This window comes from Chrysemys picta, chromosome 19 (assembly GCF_011386835.1).
Source record: "Chrysemys picta bellii isolate R12L10 chromosome 19, ASM1138683v2, whole genome shotgun sequence".
NCBI lineage: Eukaryota > Metazoa > Chordata > Testudines > Emydidae > Chrysemys > Chrysemys picta.
This window is the reverse complement of record NC_088809.1, coordinates 8,890,233-8,912,213: the sequence shown is the minus strand read 5'-3', so window position 1 is coordinate 8,912,213 and position 21,981 is coordinate 8,890,233. Positions and strand designations below refer to the sequence as shown.

The 21,981-nt window shown below is 47.2% G+C and overlaps 1 protein-coding gene across 4 annotated transcripts in view; it reads left to right on the top strand.

The window, feature by feature from the left end:
• Nucleotides 1–463: 463 nt before the first annotated feature.
• AKAP1 (A-kinase anchoring protein 1) overlaps nt 464–21,981 on the top strand; it is a 43,816-nt gene continuing 22,298 nt past the window's right edge. For 2 of the 4 annotated variants that reach the window (XR_010593767.1, XR_010593766.1), the window contains exon 1: nt 530–696. The gene's annotated coding sequence lies outside the window, so the exon portion shown is untranslated. Of the gene's footprint in view, nt 697–848; nt 868–21,981 lie in introns of those variants that run through there. The other 2 variants (XM_005298865.4, XM_065572830.1) reach the window with 2 other exon arrangements.

Here is a 21,981-nt window from a genome sequence, read left to right as displayed (position 1 = left end):
GCCCCAGGGTGGGGGATGAGGAGGGGCAGGACCAGAGGCTGTTGGGGCTCGAGGGGCAGGATCAGGGGCTGGTGGGGGGGCAGAGAGGCAGGGGCTGTGGGGAGGGGCAGAGGGTGCAGAGGGGCAGGATTAGGGGCTGTTGGGGAGGGGCTGTGGGAGGGCAGGATCAGGGGCTGTAGGGGGGCTGTTGGGGAGGGGCTGTGGGAGGGCAGGATCAGGGGCTGTGTGGGGGGGCTGTTGGGGAGGGGCAGGATCAGGGGCTGTGGGGGGGCAGGATCAGAGGCTGTTGGGGGGGCAGAGAGGCAGGGGCTGTGGGGAGGGGCGGAGGGTGCAGAGGGGCAGAATCAGGGGCTGTGGGAGGGGCAGGATCTTAGGCTTCCGCCACGTGCTCTCTCCCCTCTGCTGTACCCTTGTGTGGAGGAGGGCGGTGGGTTCGAAAGGCGCATGCGCAGCTGCCTCTCCTGGCCGCGGAGTCGGGGCAGGAGAGGAGCTCGCCGGCGGGCAGGTCTCGCGAGATGTGGCCGTCTCGCGCAGGGGGCGGGGCGTGCGGGCCGTAGTGTATCGGTTGAATGTCTCAGTGTTCGAGAAGGGCCCGGTCGGGCAGCACGTGGGGACAGCGCGGGGAGCGGCCGGGGGGGGGCTGGGCACGGTACGCACTAGGGCTCTGCACCGGGGGCGGCGAGCACCGGACGGATCGTGAGTATCGGGCCGGGCGGCCGCGTTCCCCGGGAGAGGATGGGGTGGGAGTGGGCCGGGCCGGGCCCCCCGTCCCCGGGGAGCCCAGCGGGCCGGGCTCCGAGCTGCGGGGGCTGAGCCGCCGAATTGTTTGGGCTTTCCGCTGAGCGGTGATGGGCAGGCGCCGGCGTGGTAGGCAGCTGTCAGCTCTCGAGAGGGAGCCTTCCCCCCCCCCCCCCGTGTATTGCCCGGGGTCTCCCCTTCCCCGCTGCCACGTGTGCTGCCAGCTCCTCCCCCCCGCTCGGGGTCACCCCTTCCCCGCTGCCCACTTGGGGCCCCGCTCCCTGATACACTGTCCGATTCTGTTGCATATCTCCCCACTCCTGGGAGTGCAGCCCCCTGGAGCTCCAGGCTCTCTGGCTTGTTGCTAATGTGGCTGGGTGCAATCAGCCCTTATTGGCCAGCATGGTGCTTATAAGGGGGCATTAAATGGCTCTTCTTCCCCATTGTATCCCTGTTCCTAACCTCTCCCCCACATACATACTGTAAGGGGGGAAATGGGTGTTGCATGGTTGTTCCCTTTCCCCTCGGTCCGTGTGTGGCTTGCTTGGCTTTTCCTTTTCTGGACTATTGGTAGCAGGTTTTGGCTTTGCTATTGTAAATGGGGCAGGAGGTAGCCTGATTGCATGGTGTACTGGTGCTGAGAGTTGATTGCATGGTGTAAGTTTCCCACCCAGGCAGCTGGGTTGTCAGTGAGTCTGGCATTGTTGTACCCAGGGTGGCTGAGGGGTGAAAACATTATCTATTAACTGTCTTTATTTCACCCGAAGAGGGTGAGATTGGTGTCAGGTTTGAACCCCCCCCCGGCCCCCATAACAGGCATGTGTATAGTGACCCCCTGACCCGTGCTATTTATGCACCATCTCTGTGGGATTGCATACCTGTGACAGTGAAAGGGGCTGGCAGTGCTGCTTTACAAGGTTAGGATGAGAGAGCCTTCCCTTACAGTCCCTGCCTTTCTCTCTGGGAGCTAGAGGGCATCAGGATTCTTTCTTGACCCCTAGCCTGTTGGGATTTGCAAAGAAATGGCCCGAACTCCTTTTTCCCAAGGTCACTCACCCTCATACAGGTTTACTCTTTCAAAGGTCATGTCTACCCAGACTGAACAGGTAGTGTGCTGCAGGAAGCAACCTGCGCACCACAGCAGGCCTACCTAGCAGAGGGCTCAGGACAGTAGTTTGTTCCCTTGTTCTGAACAACTGGTGTAGGTCACCCCATTCTGCTCCTGAGCAGGGGCTGGTGTTAAATGGTAACTTTAGGAACGTCACTCATCTTCTCGTTGCCAAGTCTGTGCACTTGGCTTGGGCTCCTTTGATCCCAGATCAGCTCCCTGTACTTGTTTCAACCTGAAAAGGAGTGCTTCTGGGTCTCCTGGCACAGTCTTATTTAGGGAAGATGAGTGACGGGGCAGGCATGTACCTGCCGCTGTTGTAGATGTTACACAGCTTTCTAACCCACGCCGTCTGGCTTGCTGGCGCCTAAATTAGGCGAACGAATCCGTGTGCAATCCCAGTCAGGTCTTGCTTAGCATGGCTTCATCCATGGCTGTTGACCAGTGGCTTTTGGGTTTGCTCCTTTAAGAAAAAGAAGCAAGTCTTCCCTGCTAAGAGTTGCAGTGTGCACAAATCAAAGGAGAAGTGCACTAGCCCAGAGCACATGGAGAGACTTCCCACTGAAAGCCAAAAAGCAACCTCCTTTAAACTGTCCATGGCCAAAAGAAATCGGGGGTGAAATCCTGATCCCATTGAAGTCGATGGTAAAATTTCCATTGGATTCATTAGTCAGGATTTACCCTCTGGTCTGCTTGAGAACTGATTCATATGTGAGTAAATATAGTGTGGGGTTTTTGTTTTAAATCATTGCAGAGCTATTACAGTTTGTTAAAAGGCAGCTGGAACGCTGTGGTGTAAACTACATTAGTCTCTGATCTGTAAAATTGGTGGGTAGGTAGATGAGAATCAGTTGAGGTGCGACATGCCATAGCTGTCTTAGATGCTGGATTCAGAGTTTCCTACCAATATGTAGAGCTGTTTCTGTAATATAAGAGGGAATCTTTCATTTTTCAGTATCTGCGTGCGTTAAGCCAGTTAAAGACAGTAGTTAACGCCACTCAAGTCCCAGCTCTCCATGTTTTGTTGAGGAAATACTAGCTGTAGGCTCTCAGAAACGCATTGTTGTACAGACTGAGAGTCCTGTGAGAGTCAGTGCATGATGTGATTTCATGTCGGTTGGGAGCCCTGTTGCAACAACTTAAAAACGAAAGTGAGGGTTGACAGAAGTGTTAGGTGTGGGTTTACTAGTGCTGACTAGCCTGTCTCTTTTGTTTGTACAGCACCCAGCATAATGGGGCCCTCTAGGCACTACCAGAGAGTAAACAGAAACTCTAATTACCTGACTCTTCTCACACTTCTACAACCTTTACCTGCTTATAAGGCCAATATGTAGCTAGAGGATGCAGTGAGCAAGAGAGGAATTATATTGTAGCATAATCCGGCAGTATTTTATTAGCCTGCTTGCCGTGTTTCTTTCAACTCACAAGTAAAAATATGAACTGGAGTTTTTTCCAGTGGCGTCATGAGCTTTGAACAAGTAGATTTGTACCTGGCATGGTAAACATTCATGGCAGTTTTGCAAAGTGTAGGAAGCAGCTGCCCTTCTCAGTAGAGAAGACAGGGTATCTGTAGGGATGTGTAACTGGGGAGTCTCTTCCCCCCACCCTTCCCTCCACTGGAAAGCTTCATACCAACCAATCCATAGTAATATGAAATAGCACAGGATAAATGTGCTTAGGGTGACCAGATAGCAACTGTGAAAAAACGGGACGGGGGGAGGGAGGGGGAATAGGCGCCTATATAAGAAAAAGTCCCAAAAAACGGGACTCTCTCTATAAAAATGGGACATCTGGTCACCCTAGGGGTGCTGTACCATAGACTATATTGTTAAGGAAGAGTCAAGAACAGCAGAATTAAAGTAACTTACATGCGTTGACTTTCAAAGTTTTTAGGGCTCGGCTGACTTTATGCTGCCGTTCTAGCACCTGCTAGGTGTTATCAGAATGCTGTGAACTTTGTCTCAGGGGAAAGGAAAGGACTTGCTGCTGAGGAAGGTGGTAGCAAGAGAGCTAATTTCACATTTCTCCTGTTTGTTTTGTGTCTGTGAATGATCTACAGAGGTACAGCCATGCAAGCCTGCAGAGCGAAATGGGAAAGGAAAGCGTGTGACCTGCTGGAGCATGGCACGGTTGCTCCAGGACACTCTGCCTTTTCCTCCATAGAGAAGGGGTCTTGGCAGTTAGAGCAAGGGATTTAGAGCTGGGCGTTCCAGGGACATATCTACATGATGGACGCTGCAGCTATGTCTCTGTAGCGCCCTGTAATATGTAATGTATATGTTTCCTATTGCAAAGGAAAGGGTTTTTCCATCGCTGTAGGTAATCCACCGGAAGCCCTTGGGCTTTGGCTTTGACCGGGGGCGGCCGGGTTTGGGCTTTGGTGGTGGGGCTTGGACATTGGCTCTGGCTCCAGGCCCCAGCAATTTGTCAGCCCACTTTGGGGTCCTGACCCACAGTTTGAGAACCATTGGTCTACATCATCTGGGTTGAGGTTGGCATAGCTTTTAAGTGTAGACCAGGCCTTCGTTCTGTTCGTGGCTCTGTAACTGGGTTACTATGATCCTTGTCACCCCCGTTCCGGCCTTGGGCTCTGGCAGGCATTGGTCCTTCCAATCCTTCCCTACGGATTGGGGGGGGGGGGGGCACCCTGCAGAAGGTTCTGCTTGTTGGCTGGATCAGAAGAGAGGCCCTGAAGCAGATTAAATTTAGGCTATTTATCCAAGAGTCCTGTCTCTGGAGAATCTAGTTGGACCCTAGTGTATGTGAGCCTTTCCAGTGGGTGGTGCTTCTCTGGGGGTGTTACAACCCTGAGTGAATTTGTCTAATCAACCCCCAATTTTCTTAATTCCTGGAGGGCTCTGGTCACCCTCCCCCAGGGAATTCCATACAGGCCCTGGCCCACAATGATACCTAAAAGTATTACAGCGAGAGCTTCCAAAGATATTGCAGGAAATTGCTGCATCTGTCTCATTATCCTCTACTCCAGGTACCACTTCCTATCCCGGCACCAACCCTCTCAGACTCTAGATAGGTGAAGAGCAGTTTCCATTTCCTGTATTGTGTTATTGAGCTTTTCTCCGTCATGCTTTTAAAAATCCTCACATGATTCTGAAGCTTGTGAATGGGTCAAGATGACAGCCCTAGAGACTGATATCTGTAATCTCAGCACAGGCAGCCTCAGGGCTGGCTTCCTCCTAACCAATCACCATTGCCAATGCTATGCCTCTCCTTTGGCTTTTACGAGTTGAAGGAGATCTCAGACTCCATGTCCATTCAGTTTCTGGTGTTTGCTCCAGATGGCCAGTTTGATTGGATAAGCTTCTGGGGGCTGGGAAATATTGACTGTGTTTGTACAGCACCTAGCACAGTAAGTCTGTGGCCTGTTGGCTCTACTACAATACAGTAACTCCTCCCTTAATGTTGTCCCAGTTAATGGTGTTTCCTTGTTATGTTGCTGATCAATTAGGGAACGTGCTCGTTTAAAGTTGCGCAATACTCCCTTATAACGTTGTTTGGCAGCCGCCTGCTTTGTCGACTGCTTGCAGAAAGAGCAGCCTGTTGGAGCTAGCTGGTGGGGGCTTGGAACCAGGGTGGACCGGCAGCCTCCCATCAGCTCCCCGTTTTCCCCTAATTTCCCCAGTTGCCGGCAGTTCAGCTGTCCCTCCCCTCACTGCCATGTGCCGCTCCTGTCCTCTGCTTTGGAGCTGCTCCCGGGAACGTCCTGCTTCTTGCTGGGGGGGGGGGGGTAATGTCAGGGTGTCCCTCTGCTCCTGCCCCCTGCTTACCCCATTTCCATAGAGCGGGGTGTGTGTGGGGGGGGAGATGAACATGACAGGGCCTCAGGACAGAGGAAACTTCCTAGCAGCAGCTGCTGTCTCAACTTGCTGATCTATTTAAAAAGGCAATGTACTTAGAATGGGGTCAGCGTACTTAAAGGGGCAATGTGCATCTCTCTCTCTCTCTCTCACACACACACACAAAGGGTGCGTGTCTCTGTCTGCCATGCTGTCTCCCCTCCCTCCATTCTGCCTTGTAGAGTGTGAGACTACATTAACAACAATGTGTTAATCCTTGAGTGCTCAGCCGAGTGTTAGTTCATCATTTAGCAATAAGGCATTCCCTGGGAAATATCCCACCCTCTGACTTCACCTCAACCAAGCTTCACAATCATCATTGCGGTGTACAGTATTAAATTTTGTTTAAAACTTATACTGTCTGTGTGTGTGTGTTTGTGTATACACTCACACACACACACACAAACATTATATATAAATATAAAATCTTTGGTGAAAAAAATTTCCCTGGAACTTAACCCTCCCGTTTACATTAATTCTTTGGGGAAATTGGATTCGCTTAAAGTTGTTTCGCTTAAAGTTGCATTTTTCAGGAACATAATTACCATGTTAAGTGAGGAGTTACTGTGTAGCTATTGTCCCAGGGAAAACCAGAGCTCTATTGTGCTGGGTTCTGAGCAAGCATATAAAGGAATCAGTCCCAAACCTTTCTGGACACTCTTTTTTCTTCAACATTTTGATTCTGTAGTTATTTGGTGCATCACAAAGATTTCAACTCTGTAATGGTTTCTTCTTATGGAATCATAGGACTGGAAGGGACCTCGATAGGTGGTCTAGTCCAGTCTCCTGCACTCAAGGCAGGATTAAGTATTATCTAGACCAGTGCTTCTCAACCTGCAGGCCATGTGTGGTCCAATTAGCGCACAGATGTGGTCCAGCTGTGTGCTTTAAAAAACATAAAAATCCGGGTCCTGGTGGCCTGGCCCTGCGCGTGGCAGGATGCCGGGCCCGGGGCTTCGCTCCTGGCCCCTCTCTCTGAATGTGTCTCTGGGCAGGGATTACTGGACATAGGGGTTTGTCACAGGGTTTAGTGAGGCGTTGTGATTCACAACCTGTGGCCCACAATGATAAACAGATTTAGAACCACTGATCTAGATGATGCCTGGCAGGTGTTTGTCTAACCTGTTCTTAAAAATCTCCAATGACGGAGATTCTGCAACCTGCCTAGGCAATTTATTCCACTGCTTAACCACCCTGACAGTTAGGAAGTTTCTACTAATGTCCAACTTAAGCCTCCCTTGCTGCAATTTAACCCCATTGCTTCTTGTCCTATCCTCAGAGGTTAAGGAGAACAATTTTTCTCCCTCCTCCTTGTAAAAACTTTTATGTACTTGAAAACTGTTATCATGTCTCCCCTCAGTCTTCTCTTCTCCAAAGTAAAACCCAGTTTTTTTCAATCTTCCCTCGTAGGTCATGTTTTCTAGACCTTTAATCATTTTTGTTGCTTTTCTCTGGACTTTCTCCAATTTGTCCACATCTTTCCTGAAATGTGATGCCCAGAACTGGACACAATACTCGAGTTAAGTATCAGAGGGGTAGCCGTGTTAGTCTGGATCTGTAAAAAGTGACAGAGTCCCGTGGCACCTTATAGACTAACAGACATATTGGAGCATAAGCTTTTGGGGGTGAATACCTGCATGTTGAGGCTTAACCAGCACGGAGTAGACCAGAAGAATTACTTCTCATGTCTTGCTTATAACACTCCTAATACATCCCAGAATGATGTTCTAGTGTGTGTTTTTTTTTTTTTTTTTTTTTGCAACCGTGTTACACTGACTCATATTTAGCTTGTGGTCCACTATGACCCCCAGATCCCTTTCCTCAGTACTCCTTCTTGGGCAGTCATTTCCCATTTTGTAGGTTTGCAACTGATTGGTCCTTCCTAAGTGGAGTACTTCGCATTTGTCTTTATTGAATTTCATCCTATTTACTTCAGACCATTTCTCCAGTTTATTTAGGATAAAACTTTCAGAAGTGCCTAAGTGGCTGTTGCTTTTGAAAACGTTACCCTAAGGTGCTTCTTTCATGTGAAAAGTGATTTCAATGGACTTTTGTCTTAAAAACATTATTTTTAAATAACACATCTGAATTTATCTGCAGCTCTCATCCTTGTGTTTTTCTCTAGCATGACCCATTTACTTATCAAGGTATTTTTGACATCTCTAAAACTCATGGATAAATAGGCTTGTAGTGTGTACCATGAAGGACTCTTAACAATCTCCACTAGTAATGAAATAATTAGACTTGAAGCACTACCTTTTAGACTTGCTATTAATAACTGCTGGTCTAATTGTAAGCATTCTATGACATTTCTCAGTAATACAGCCAATTACAATTTCAAAAGTGACTAGTGATGTTAGATGCCCATTTTGAGACACCTTACAGGATCCGGATTTTCAGTGTGGGTGCTCGGCACTTACTACGAATGAGGCCCTTTTAACTTGTCTCATGTGGGGAGCCTGGAAATTGAGAAGCCCCAAATCACTAGTTGCTTCTGAAAACGTTTATGCTCTTTTTCATATATGTTTTTGACAATGATTAAAAAAAACAACCCCTAGGCCTTATTACGTTCCATTATGTAGGTTCTGTTTAATTTTTCACTGCCACAGCAAAATTTCCTGCTATGCATAGAAGATGGGTACTCCTTTATGGGGCCATGCATCACCATTAGCAAGGTTAGAACTTGCCTTTTGGTGACTGATCCGAACAGATCCTCAAAGAACAGATCTGAACAGGTGAGACATGAGACTACCTTTAACCTCTGCTACCACCACTCCTTCCTGGCTGTACGGCTGAGAAACATAACATCTAGTAGAACTGAATAGGTGATTTCTAGTGTATAAATAGCAGTAGTCTTGTGATCCACATGGGTTGCTTGTGCGTGTCCCTAGCGTTCCATAGGTGCTGTTTGTAAATTAGCAACTTGGCATGTCCCTGGAACCCCTTAAAAATGGTTGAAAACGTATTCCCATCAGTACCGTGTCTGTGAAACCTTCTCTTAAAGGGATGACGTTTTTAATGTGGTATACTTGCTTTGGAATTCTGGATCCCATTGACGTAAATGGAAGTTCTGCTATGGACTTCACTGGGGCTTTCAATCCTCTTTAGCACCTTGTCCTCAACATCTGAGATGCAGGTGTTTTGTTGGAATGTAACCAGTGATCTTTCACAGGAGGTGAGGCTGTCCAGCACTCTGCAGGGTGAAAGCATGGCCTTATGGCTAACACGCGGGCCTGGGATTCAAGAGATCTGGCGCTGCCACAAACTTCCTGTGTGACCGTAGGCAATTGCATAATTGCTTCATGCCTCCATTTCCCTGTTTGTAAAATGGGTCTGATAATACCTTTTCTCCTTGCCTTCATCTTACCCATGTAGATTGCAAGCTTCTCAAAGTAGGCAGTGTCTTACTCTGTGTCTGTACAGCATCTAGGACAGCGGGACCCCAATCTGGGGCGGGGCCTGTACATGCTACCATAATACAAGTAATAAGGGCAGAGCCCGTCCCTTGCTGATTAAATCTCTGAGGCATGGAATGTGACTTCTTGCAAGGAACCCGTTCCCTCTACAAGTTATCATCCTCTCCATTGTTCAGTCTCTTTGTTAGATACTGTGACGTTTTGCTTCCTCTTCCTGGCCTGCACGAATACGGCTCGCTTTCCTTTCCACAAGCACTTGACATCGTTGATGTCCTCTTCACACTTCCCTGCAGTGCAGCTTTCAGAGAGCGAAGTGCTGCTTTTAGTCTTTTCTCTTCTGAAGGGGCTTAGTTGAGTGCTTGTTTCAAATAGCTGTTTGTCAAGGACTTGTTGCTGTGCAGTGCTGTATGCTAAGTAGCTCTTGATGTTGCTCTTTGCAGATACCTGTTCACCTGGCAAGGTTGCCACTTGTGATCAAGGCCTGTAACATCCTTTCCCAACATTTGAGTGCGTGGAGTGGGGGGGGAGGGGGGCATCTTCTGCTGGTGCTCTGCTCCCTGAATGTTGTGCTGTATGCTTTCCTCTTCCTATTTTGCTTTTATTCTTCAGGCTTTATTTGCACAGTAGGTGCAAAGTGCACTGCAGAGACGGTGTGGTCTCCACGTTGAGGTGTAGCATGTATGTACCCATGCAGACCCACATTCTATTTGTGGAAGCTGAGAAGTTATTTGTTGAAACCATTCTCCTGTTTGTAAACGAAACATCTTGAGTGCCTGCCTGAACCAGCATCCATCACAGTCCATGGCAGAGCTTAGGTGGGGCAAGGGGCGAGCCAAGTGCATCAGTCCTGGAAACTGACTCTTCTCCAAGCTGAATGGAAGCGCCAGAAAGAAACGCCGTGAGTGGTGGGGTTTAGAAATAGTTTCGGTCTTAAAGAGTTGTTAGCAATACTGGTAAAGCAACTATTTTTAACCTGTGTAAGCTTCTAGTGCCAAGCACAATGCCGCCTCCTTAATCTCTTGCAAAGTACTTTAACATGGAGTTAAATTATGATATGTAGGCCAGGCCTATGCTTGTCTCGGTATAACTCCATGGCTCTGGGGTGTGGAAAATCCGTGTAGGCCGCGCTATGTCGACGGGACGCAAGTGTGACGGGTTGGATCACAGAAACCCCCTTGGGAGCTGCCACCCGATGTGCAAAGACTACCCCTGCTTCTGTTTTCCCTGCCAGCTCAGGACTCCAGCACCCTGTCTTGCTGAGCCAGACACTCCCGTCTGGCTCCAGACACAGATCCAGGGTCTGAATCACTTGTCCCAAAGCTGCAAGTTTACCTGAAAACAGCGTACAGAAGCGTGCTTGTCTTTAGCACTCGGATGCCCAACTCCCAATGGGGTCTAAACCCAGATAAATCCGTTTTACCCTGTATAAAGCTTATACAGGGCAAACTCATAAATTGTTCGCCCTCTATAACACTGATAGAGAGATATGCACAGTTGTTTGCTCCCCCAGGTATTAATACATACTCTGAGTAAATTACTAAATAGAAAGTGATTTTATTAAATACAGACAGTAGGATTTAAGTGGTTCAAAGTAGTAACAGACAGAACAAAGTAAGTCACCAAGCAAAATAAAATAAAATGCGCAAATCTATGCCTAATCAAACTAAATACAGATAATCTCACCCTCAGAGATGTTTCAGTAAGTTTTTCTCAGACTGGACACCTTCCAGGCCTGGGCACAATTCTTTCCCCTGGTACAGCTCTTGTTGCAGCTCAGGTGGTAGCTAGGGGATTCTTCATGATGGCTTCTCCTCCTCTCTCTTCTCTTCCCCCCTTTATATATCTTTTGCATAAGGCGGGAACTCTTTGTCTCTCTGGGTTTCCACCCCCCCTCACTGGAAAAACACCAGGTTAAAGATGGATTCCAGTTCAGGTGACATGATCACATGTCACTGCAAGACTTCATTACTCACTTGCCAGCACACACATATACAGGAAGACTCACAGGTAAATACAGCCATCCGCAGACAATGGGAGTCATCAAGATTCCAAACCATCATTAATGGTCCACACTTTACACAATTACAATAGGCCCTCAGAGTTACATTTTATATTTCTAGTTTCAGATACAAGAGTGGTACATTTATACAAATCAGATGATCACACTCAGTAGATTATAAGCTTTGTAATGATACCTTACAAGAGACCTTTTGCATGAGGCATATCCCATTTACTTACATTCACTTATTACCGTATTTTCTCTAAAACTATCTCAGTTACATTATATTGACTTATTATCAAGTTTTTATAAAACCATAGACTGCACAACGTCACAGCAAGTACTGCCTCTCAGGGAGATGGATTAACTACGCCAACAGGAGAAGCTACCGTGGCGCAGCTGCAGCGCTGTGCGTGAAGACACGCCCCTAATTACAGCCTTATCTGTTAGTGGCTGTTGCTGGAGACGGACCTTAAAAGGGAACTGCAGTTACAAAACAAACGAGCCAGGAAATTCTGTCTTGCTGTGATTTGGTTGGGTTCTTTTAAAACCTTGTCAAGTATGGAAATGTGTATTTAATGTCACTCAGACAATCTTAGTCTTTCTCATTGCCCTCACACCAGCTCAGCATCGGGAGCTGGCTTTGCACAAATCCTCTGCAGTGTCCACTCGGTCGTAACCGTTTAGGTCTGTGCCCCCAAACGTGGGACATCTAACGTCTCTCTTCGTTGGTCATGGACTGCAGAGGTCATGGCATCCAGTCCCAAGCAGGGGATCTCTTACCAAACTAGCTAGCTGAACACCAGACTACATCACAGCACTGACATCTCCACAAAGAAACCCGAGGCCTTTCAGGCAGCAGAAGGCCCGCAATAGTCTTGTGTAGGGACACAGGTGGAACAGCCATGTCTGAAGCCTCTGCGATGGCTTCATTCCAAAGCTAGGCTGGTACAGAAGAGTGGCTGGGGAGGGAGCCCTTTTGACTTGGAATCCGAGCAGAGGGGTGGGAACCGGCTCACAGGCGGAGTAAGGCCGTTGGAGGATGCAGTGCTGGGCTGGGGGTGACTTTCATTCCCTAGTCAAGGCACCTGCCTAAAATTGGAGTACTCTGGATTCAAGCAGTTTCCCCGAGTTTTTCCCCCAATGAAGTTGCAGGAAATGCATAACTCCAAAGATAAGATGGTTTGCGTTTGTCTGGGCTCAGCTTTCTTAAGGCAGGTCTACGCTACAAATGCAGCATCTGCACCGCTGTAGTGCTTTGATGAAGATGTTCTAAGCCAGGGGTAGGCAACTTACGGCGCGCGTGCCAAAGGCGGCACGCGAGCTGATTTTCAGTGGCACTCACACTGCCCAGGTCCTGGCCACCGGTCCGGGCACTTCATTTTAATTTAATTTTTAAATGAAGCATCTTAAACATTTAAAAAACCTTATTTACTTTACATACAACAATAGTTTAGTTATATATTATAGACTTCTAGAAAGAGACCTTCTAAAAACGTTAAAATGTATTACTGGCACGCGAAACCTTAAATGAGAGTGAATCAATGAAGACTCGGCACCCCACTTCTGAAAGGTTGCCGACCCCTGCTCTAAGCTGATGGACCCATGGGCTTAGTTACTCCATGAAAGGCGGTAGCTTCTGTCAGTATAGCTCTCCTGCAGACATAGCACTGTCTACATGGGGTTTAAGGTCAGTATAACTGTCGCTTAGGGATGTGGATTTTTCACATCCCTGAGCGACCTAGTTATATCAAAGTAAGTGTGCATTGTAGACCTGGGCTTCACCAACTGGAAACAGTGGAGAAAATTCTGGCTAACCCACTGCAAGGTTTTTGTTTTAGGTATGCTCTGCATAGTTTCTGAACAAAGTAGCTGGCAAATTAATGCCCACATGTGTTGGGAGTAGTGGAGGGGTGTGTGTCGTTCAGATTCACTTCTGTTAAAGGAGCTCATGATCCTAAAAAAACAGCCCCAATAGTTCTGGCTAAAGCATTGAAGAATTATCTGTACTGCCCTCTCATGTGACTACCAGAGTGGCTCTGAGTCACCAGCTGAGTTGAGGGAATGAGGGAGTTGTAAATAATGAAGCAATCTGTTGAGATCGGATGAAATAGGGACCTCGATATAGGGGGTTGGAAGGTAATACAATCGGTAGAGCAGGAGCTGGCAGTATGATGGGGTTAATGTTAACAAGCATGGGAACTATGAAGTTATTGCATAGTGGGAGGAGTCCACTCATTGATGTGGTTACATCCACACACTAGCAGGGCGTGCTGTAGCAAGTAAGTGGTGAAAGGGTTAATGTTTGCGGGGTGCCATTTGCATATGTGTAAGCTTTGCGGCTGGTAAAGACACTTGCAGCAAAGCTGCAGTAGGGCTACGCTGACACTTCACTTTAAACCATCACTTTTTTCAGATGTCTATAAAGTAACTGCTCTGAGCCCATCTGCTCTGGCCTGAAAGCGGTGCACGCAGTCCTAATGCAGAAGTGCCACTGCTCTGAGACCTAGGGCCGTGTCTACACTATGGGTGCTATAACAGCACTGCGACGCCTTGCAGCTATGCTGCTGTAGTGTAGACACTGCCTACACGATAAAGGCTGTGAAATTAAATTTTAATACAGCCGGATATACCCGTGTAGCGGATTTAAATGCAGATGAAGGGAGTGGGGAGTAGTATGATCAGCCCCTGGAGCATGTGGCGTCAAATGAGATAAGAAGGGCTTTCAGCTGGATCAGTTTTATTACTAAACACAGGACTGCACTGGTACCTGTAGGGTCCAATTCCAGCCCTGGGATGCTTCTCTGTGCCTCAGTTTCTTCCACTGAAAAATAGGTCTGCTAATTCTTACTGACTTCAAGGGCTTGGGGGTTTCTTCTTCGCAGAGCATGCTGATTGTTGGATGAAAGGTGCTGTGATGTGTTGATTATTCTTCACGTGCTGAACGCTCTGTTCTATAGCAAGCCACGCGCTTCATGTTAAAGAGGTTTTGGCAAAGGAATGGTGAGGGAATGTCTCTTCTGCTAGTACTTAGATTTGGGGATTCAAGTGTATGTGAAGCAGGAATCCTTGGTGCTTTACAGAGATTTGAATTCTGATTCTAACTCTTTTATGTTCAGGTAATTGAGAGGTTTATCTGCAATTTAATTTCTTTTTTAAATCCCCCAGTCTGAGGTTTTGTCTGACCAGACCTTTCCTCCCCCTGAATTTTGATAGCTTGATAGTCAACTTGTGTTTTATGAGCTCACAACTGTGGGTGTCTTTTCACTTTGTGTACGTAGGAGGATGTACTAGAACAACAGGGACAGGCAGGATGGGAAGAGAAGTCCTGACAGGGGTGGGCATTCCGCAACTGATTCTGTAGTTTGGGTTCAGAGGGAAGACTTAATTCAAGGTGCTGTTGCAACCTGAATCCAAGGATGCTACAGATCCCTGTGTTAGCACCTCCTCCTTCCCTTGGTTGTCCTCTGGCCAGTTTCTTGTGCTGCCTGCCTTTGTGGGACTGCTTGCCCCTCAGTGTTTAGCCTGCCTTAGCAATGCTGTGGTTATGTGCCTCTGAAAGCAGAAGTTAGGCAGTACTGCCTGTGAGAATTTGAATATACAGATGGTCCCTCTAAGCCAGGGGTAATCAATTATTTTTGGTCAAGGTCCAGACTCCAGAGAAAATAATACAAAAATAACAATAATGATAATTAAATAAAAAGACTTCATGGTCCATTCAAAAGCATCTGGAGATCCAGATTTGGCCTGTGATCCGCCTATTGATTACCCCTGCTGTAAGTCATACGTCTATCCTTGGTACCCAGCGAAAGGGTTGGTACAAATGCCTAGCTCCATCTCATGCGTTGATCTTCCAGGGGAACTGTAACTGGCTGACACTGAAGTGGGGCTGGGCTGAAGTTTTTATGATGGCTACTTCTTTGTACTAGTCAATCTTGTTGTCTTAATTTACTCTTAGCAACTGTGAGGACTGAAGGCCCCTCCATCCGATTTTGTCATCTGCTGTTCCTGTGTGGCTTATAAGGCAGAGCATGTGCTATTGGCTATTTTTAGCGTGGAAAATTTCAAGAGTCCATGTGAGCCAGTTTAGCGTATCTGTGCCAGTCCTGTCCAGCACTCCTTCACCCGGGCAGTACTGTTTCTTCAGTGCTGTATTCCTCATCTCCAACGCGGCAGTACTAGGCCATAGCATTTTATAGGGAGGAGTGTCACCTTGCCAGTGAAACATGGGACTCAGTCAGGAGATTGGGATTCTGTTTCCAGCCCTGTGGCTGACTTGCTTTGTGACCTAGCCCAGTCGCTTAATCTCTGTGCCTCAGTTTCCTTGCCCCCCGTGTTATGGAACATTAATGTCCATAAAATGCTGTGACGGAAAGAGCTCCAAGTACAATGTCTTGTGAGGCAGAGAATGACCACAGTAGCAGATCTCCAGAATCTTATTCTGAAGTCTGCAGCTATTGAGTCTCTTGAGTGACGCGTTTAAAAACAAACCGTGATTTGTAAAGTTGAAGGAGGCTGGTTAAGGGAAGCTTTGCAAATCAGTTGGAGTAAACTTTTGCTGGGTTTTTCCTTCTGAAACCTTAAGACTGAATTCTCTGGCCTGCCTGTAAACCTCATACTGTTAACATTTCAAGCCATATAAGGATGTGTATATGGAGGATTGTTTGTTCTGGCTAGGGAGCAGCGCAACTTAAAACATTAATCATGTCTGAGACCCTGACATAAGCAAGTGGAATGAGTTTGTGGTCATCTACTTGTTCTTTAAGATAGGACAATGTTTGTTTGCAAATGCCATGCCCAGCCCCCATGGTCCAGCAAACCCACTCTTCTGCTGAGCGGTTAAAAGTGGATTGCTTGTGGATCACAGCTGGTATACAAAACTCAGGGCAGCAAATTCTTCCTTCACTGTCTATTTAAGGTGACATCTGTTGGTGTTATACTGTAACCTGGCCAACTTGGTGTTTAAATGCCTGTTTCTATTTTGTGTCGAGCCAGTGGCTTTTATATAATTCTCTAGACTAGGAAAACTCAGGTCCATCGTTACTGTGGTTTAACCCTAGTGCCAGCCGACGGCTCTCACTGAAACTAAAGGCATAACAACGAAACCGCACATCTTCACAGGGAACATTTGCTAAAGCAGTAGTCCCACTGTGAATGAAAAATCACTGATGAGTTAAGTTCCCAAGTCACTGAAATGATGAAAATACCAATGTTCTGTACCACAACACTTACATTTTTAGGGGTCTTATTTACCAAGCCGTGGGCTCAGGGTGTTTTCCCTGCAGCTGTGGCTGCTGTCACAAAGCCGTGCAGAATTGCAGAGCACTGTTTTGTGCTTGTGCAGTTGGTGCCACTTCACAGGGAATGGGCTAATAGGGCAGTCAGTTTAATCAGGAAGGCTCACTGGGGATGTACTTATGCAAGCATATGTAACAGCGCTTTAATTTAGGCTCGTGGTACACCCAGGAGGCAGCTTGTGTGGTGGTTCTGCATTAATTACAATGCAAAATTTCAGCATACAGCGAATGAACTTCAGGCACTGATTACAATGCACTATTGTGCTGTACAGAGGAGGCTTGAACTTTTCTTCTTAAGGGTATGGAGGCTTTATCCTTTCCACTTAAAAAGTGCATGGAAAAACTATAAAAGCCTTAAACTTTATTTTTTTTAGTGAGTTGAGGTTATTTGAGCCTGCAGAACGTGAGTCTACAGCTTGAAAAGATGTGATGTTCGTTAGTTGGAACACCTTCTCTTCAGCAGGGTAAGTCCTGCTAATCAAGCTGTGCTGGGCAACCCGGAAGCCACTGTGGTTTCTCCGCGCCCGCCCCCCCCCCGATCCCCCATGAGGTTTGTAGCTTAAATCAGGCAGGTACAGTGCGTGCAGCTAGTCCTACGAAAGAATCCCTTATATCATTGAAGGAAGCACTTACCACAGCGGCTTGATAGAGTGGAGATGTTACTGTGCTACTTAATTGATGGCTATGGTCACTTGTGCTTCAGTGGTTTGGAATAAAAAAAGGCATTGTAGACTTCATTGTCCTTGTCTCCTGAGTGTCACTTAGTCCTGATTATAGTGTCCTAACTGTGGAGGCAAAGGCAGGGATTGTACAGTAGGAAAATCCAACTGAAATCCTAACCAGTCTCCAGTTGTGAGTTGAGATAAAGAAGTTCTCGGTATAACTTCAGGGATGGAAAGTGTTTTGGAAATCCTGGATCAGATATTTTTTTGAAGTGACTGGTGATTTTTTGCCTGACTTGCCACTTCAAAGGGGCCTGATTATCAGAGTATCTGAGGACCTCACAACTTACCTTCTTAGCCCCCCTTTGAGGCGCTCTGTGGTTTTTTTGTTTGTTTGTTTGTTTGTTTTTTAAAACTGGCCCCTTTAAATCACTAGTCGCTTTTGACAAATCTGTTCCTTGTGCTTACATTAACACCCAACTCTTTTCCAGTTCAGAGTGAGAATGAGCATGGCCGGTAGAGACTGCCACGGTGTTTTCTTCTTCTCTAGTTCAAGAAAGTATGTGCCTTGAAGTATAACGCCAGCTATTAAGCAACACCAAACTCTTCTCCAGCGAGTCATTCCCACTGTAGTGAAGTTTACAGTCCCTGTAAAAACAGTGTTTACTTCTGTCACTCATTGGCAGAGACTTCTGGGGTCTGGCTAGATAAAAGTTCTTAATGTAGCCAAAGACGCCCTGTCGGGCTTTAATCCTGCTCAGTGCAAAGGTAAAGTGTGAGTGTGAGAATGCGCTGCAGCTAGGCAGTATTGTTGTAATGGACAATGGTTTAGCCAGCCCCACCTTCCAGCTGTGTAGATTTTTGTCTGTTAAGGAAAGGCATGTCCCCCCTGCCTTTTTATAACTCAAACAACATTGGCAAAGGAACAGCGTGACAGCCTAAAGCATGTGGCAGGAGTCTCTCTTTGGATTGTAAGTGTCTGGCATGAAGTCACGAGGCCTCGAATCAGAAAGTGGAGGCTCAGCTTTCCAAAAAGTCAGAGGAATAAGAGGCAGCACGATCTCCATGGGCTGAAAGCTTTTTAAAGAGATCTTCGGGAATATGAAGATCATTTTACCCTAAGGTTTTATAGGGACAGTGCAAGACTGCGGTTATCATGTAGTCTGAGTTTGAAACACTAAAGCCCTGTCTTCACTGCAAATGGGGGAAAGGTGTTCACTAGGGTTTTATCCTGTTAGCTAAGTAAAGGCAGTTGGTAACTTTCACTTGATGAGCAAACACTGTGGTCTTTAACTTGACTTGCTAACTTGTGTGAGAACTGCAAGCCTCCCTGTCTTCATTGACTTGAGTTAAGCACACACCTCCAGTAATGGCGCTGCATTACAGAGGGGTGTTTGGAAGGAGGGGTTAGGAAGCATCATGGGCTTCACGTTCAAGTCCAGGTCTGGCTCGCCAGACCCTGGCAGTGTAAAGTAGCTAGAAAGGGAGCAGATTGTCTGAATCGTTGTCCAGTGTCCCCGTTGGCAGGCTACCCAGCAGTATTACAGTGGGAGGAAGCTGTCTCCCTGTCCAAGATGCTAAAGGAATTGAAGAAAGAAGGGATCGTTTTAAAACAAACAAACAAACTGCACCCTGCTCAGGTCAGGAAGAATTGCCCTGATCTCTGTCGTATCCTTTTATAACTGAGCAACCTGTCGGGAGAGGGCAGGCCATACATGTTCCTTGTGGGGGGGTTGAGTTTTTTTGCAGGCCTAATGCGGTGAGTGGCTTGGAATGTCAAAGCTGCTTGTGTCAACTTAAATTGGCTGCACCGATTAAGGTAAATAATGGTGCTGGAGGGAGCGGTTCAGTCTAGAACTTGCAAGGAAGGGAACTCCCTTTAGCGAGCATATCTGACGGGGCTCTGCAGCGCCGCAGCTGAGGGACTGACTAGCTGAAAGGGCTGTTCAGTGTCTCCCTAGATACCCAGGTTGTGAGTCCAGCTCAGCAGCCTCTCTGCCTTAACAGCCGGCGGGGAGGGGAACGCCATGCTGTGAATGCAGCAGAGTGGATTAGCAACTCACATGACCTTGAAATTTGTTAATGTGCTGAAATGAATCCAGAGCGGAGTCTGCCTTTCTCCAAGGAGCATTCTGATGCAGGGAATAGGAGGCAACCCTCCACGTGCCTTCTTGCTTACTGGTTTCTCTTTATAGACGTGGAAGCGCACGCCTAAGCTGCTCCTACTCTCAAAAGTAACTCCTTAATAAAAAAACAAACTGCAATTAACCGATGCTGTATCTATCTCATGTCCTGGATTCCAGCCCTGGTGTCTGTGCACCACATCCAAACAATGCGCTCTGGAAATAGCTGAATGCGGTGCTGGTGAAAGACTGTAGCCCGGGAGGCTGATGTCCTGGGTCCCTCCTCAGAAAGAGCAGAGTGACTTTCACTCCTGCCCACATTGTGCTTTAAACTTGACCTGGAGGCACTATACCTCTAGGTCTAAAGGGGTGCTGCTTTCCCAGGTACTGGCCTTGTCGCTGACGCTTCCAATGAGGATGCTGCCTCAGTCAGTAACCGGGGTGTCTCTTTGTTGGTGGGGTGGATGCTTGTGTTCTGGAAGCAGGCTGAGGCCACCAATTCATGACACTTGGGGCCACCAAACAGCTACCAGCTAGCAACTGCTCTTGGCTACTACTGGTTTAAACCAGTGACCCAGAGGCAAGAGACTCTGTATCCCATTGCCAAAACTCAGAGCCAGCCACTTTGCAGAGTGGAGGTCTTGGGGGCGTCTCTTGCTGGAGACATCCCAACTAAATTTTTCTCCTTCCTGGCCCCCTTGTTAATGATAGAAAGGCTGTAACTTACACACAAACCAGGAAGCATGGAGATTGTACTACTGTTTGGCCTCAGCACACTTCGCTGTGGCAAGAAATCCATGCTTCCAGGAGATGGCTTATGCCTGCTCTGAGGCTCAGGGGGTGAATTAGGGACGCTTGGAGTTGCCTTGATTTTTGTCCCTTTAAATCAGTCTCATGACACTAATGTAACTAAATATAGCCGGTAATTTAAAAAAAGAAAAAGCTCACAGTACTGTCCCCAACCTAATCTCAGTCCCTGTTGAGACAGGATGATGAAACTTTTACACTCCCCTGTTCCCCCGCATTCAGTGTCTTCAAATGTTAACCTCCAAAGCATCTATTCTCCTTCAGGGGCACGGAGTGATACTATATTTCCTGCTAATTTATTCATAAACCATGCTGTAACCAGACTTGCAGAGGAGCGTTTCCTAGTGACGCCAAGGAAATCTCCTTTGTCTTTTTCAGTAGGCCCTTTCGCTGTAGTATCCGAGCGCTGACTCATCACCAAGCAGGCCAGCCTCACGGGAGCCCTAGGGCATCTTGTTTGGGGTTGTTGTTTTTTTTAAAGATGTCAGCAAGGAGAACCCAGTCTGAAAGAGATTCAGATTCCTGCTGTACATTTATTCCTAAAGTGGTCTATTCCTACATCTGATGGGGGGCTGGGGGGGGGGGGGAATACGTATAGCTAAAATAAAGCTATTCTAGGATGTAAGGGTTTTTTCCTTCTCTAGTTAAATAACTTGCTTTGTGTTTGAATGTCAATGAACTACCAGTCTGAAAATGTTAAGTAGATGTTAACTTCCTGGGAAAAATACATAGGGATTTCCATGCTGGATCAGACCAATGCTCCAGTTAGCTATCCTGTCTCTGATAGTGCCTAGTACCCAATGCTCCAGACAAAGGTGCATGAAACCCAGGTTAGGAAATAACCTGCCCTGAACTCCATTAGAGATTGGTTTGAATCCTAAAGCATGAGAGTTTATATCTGTTGTGGAACTCTTGTTTTTAAACTGTGGCTTTAATCCTTGCTAACATACCTCTGGCGGTTCCTGTTAGCCATGCTGATCTTCTGGTAGGACCAAGCTCTTGGCCTCAGTGATAAAGCAGGGCTTCTCCTCTTACAGCATGGACTTTGTTAATGGCCTTTGCCACATTTTGAAATCCAGTGGTTAGAAAGGCTTGTTGACTGAATATCTACAATATGGCACTGTTAAATTATCCAGCCAGGGAATCTGGATGACTCCACCTCCTTCAAGAAGCCCTATATTCCTGAAACCCTTTGCTTCCAGGGGGCTGCCTGAATACCAATTGCTATAATGGACTGGCATTCTGGAAACTGGTTTCTAGAACCAGTAAAACTATTTCCAATATTCCCCCCTCCCCCAGGGCATGCTGTAACACAGATCTCTAGGGGGGTTATCTGCAGGCTGTTGTAATCCTTTGGTGCACGTATCTGCAAAACTTAAAACTGTTCTTTCCGTCTGTCTAAGTCAGTCAAACGTTAAGGTTGGGTTTCTAAGCCCAAATGACTCTTGCATGTTTGGAGCCAATCCCATGCAGCCTATAACTGAACGATGTCAGAGATATCATTAGCTACAAGGCAGTGTAACGTACCCTGGTCCATTTAGACTACTCCGCTATCCTCCCATAGTCATGCTCATCTAATATTGTAGGTCCTACTCATTCTCTTGTGGGTGGGTTTCTCTAAAACTAATTTGCCATAATTAAAACTGTGAGCTGATTGACTTGTTTCAGTACTTGCATTACGTAGCTGCATCCTTCAGGCAAAGACTCAGCTATAGACAGAGAAGAGTAGGGAAGAGGGGGGGGGGGTGTCCACATGTGTCTTTATCTTGCAAATCAGCTGATTAGCACAAGGGGTAGAAGGACTGGTAGGTTTCTGGCAGTGCTTGGTGTGCGGAATGCCAGGTGTCTGTATCCCATGTGTTATGATATCCCACGTACGGTGGCAGGTTGGGGAGTTGGGTGTCTTAGAGCAGTGTTTCTCAAACTGGGGTCGCCGGTTGTGTAGGGAAAGCCCCTGGCGGGCCGGGCCAGTTTGTT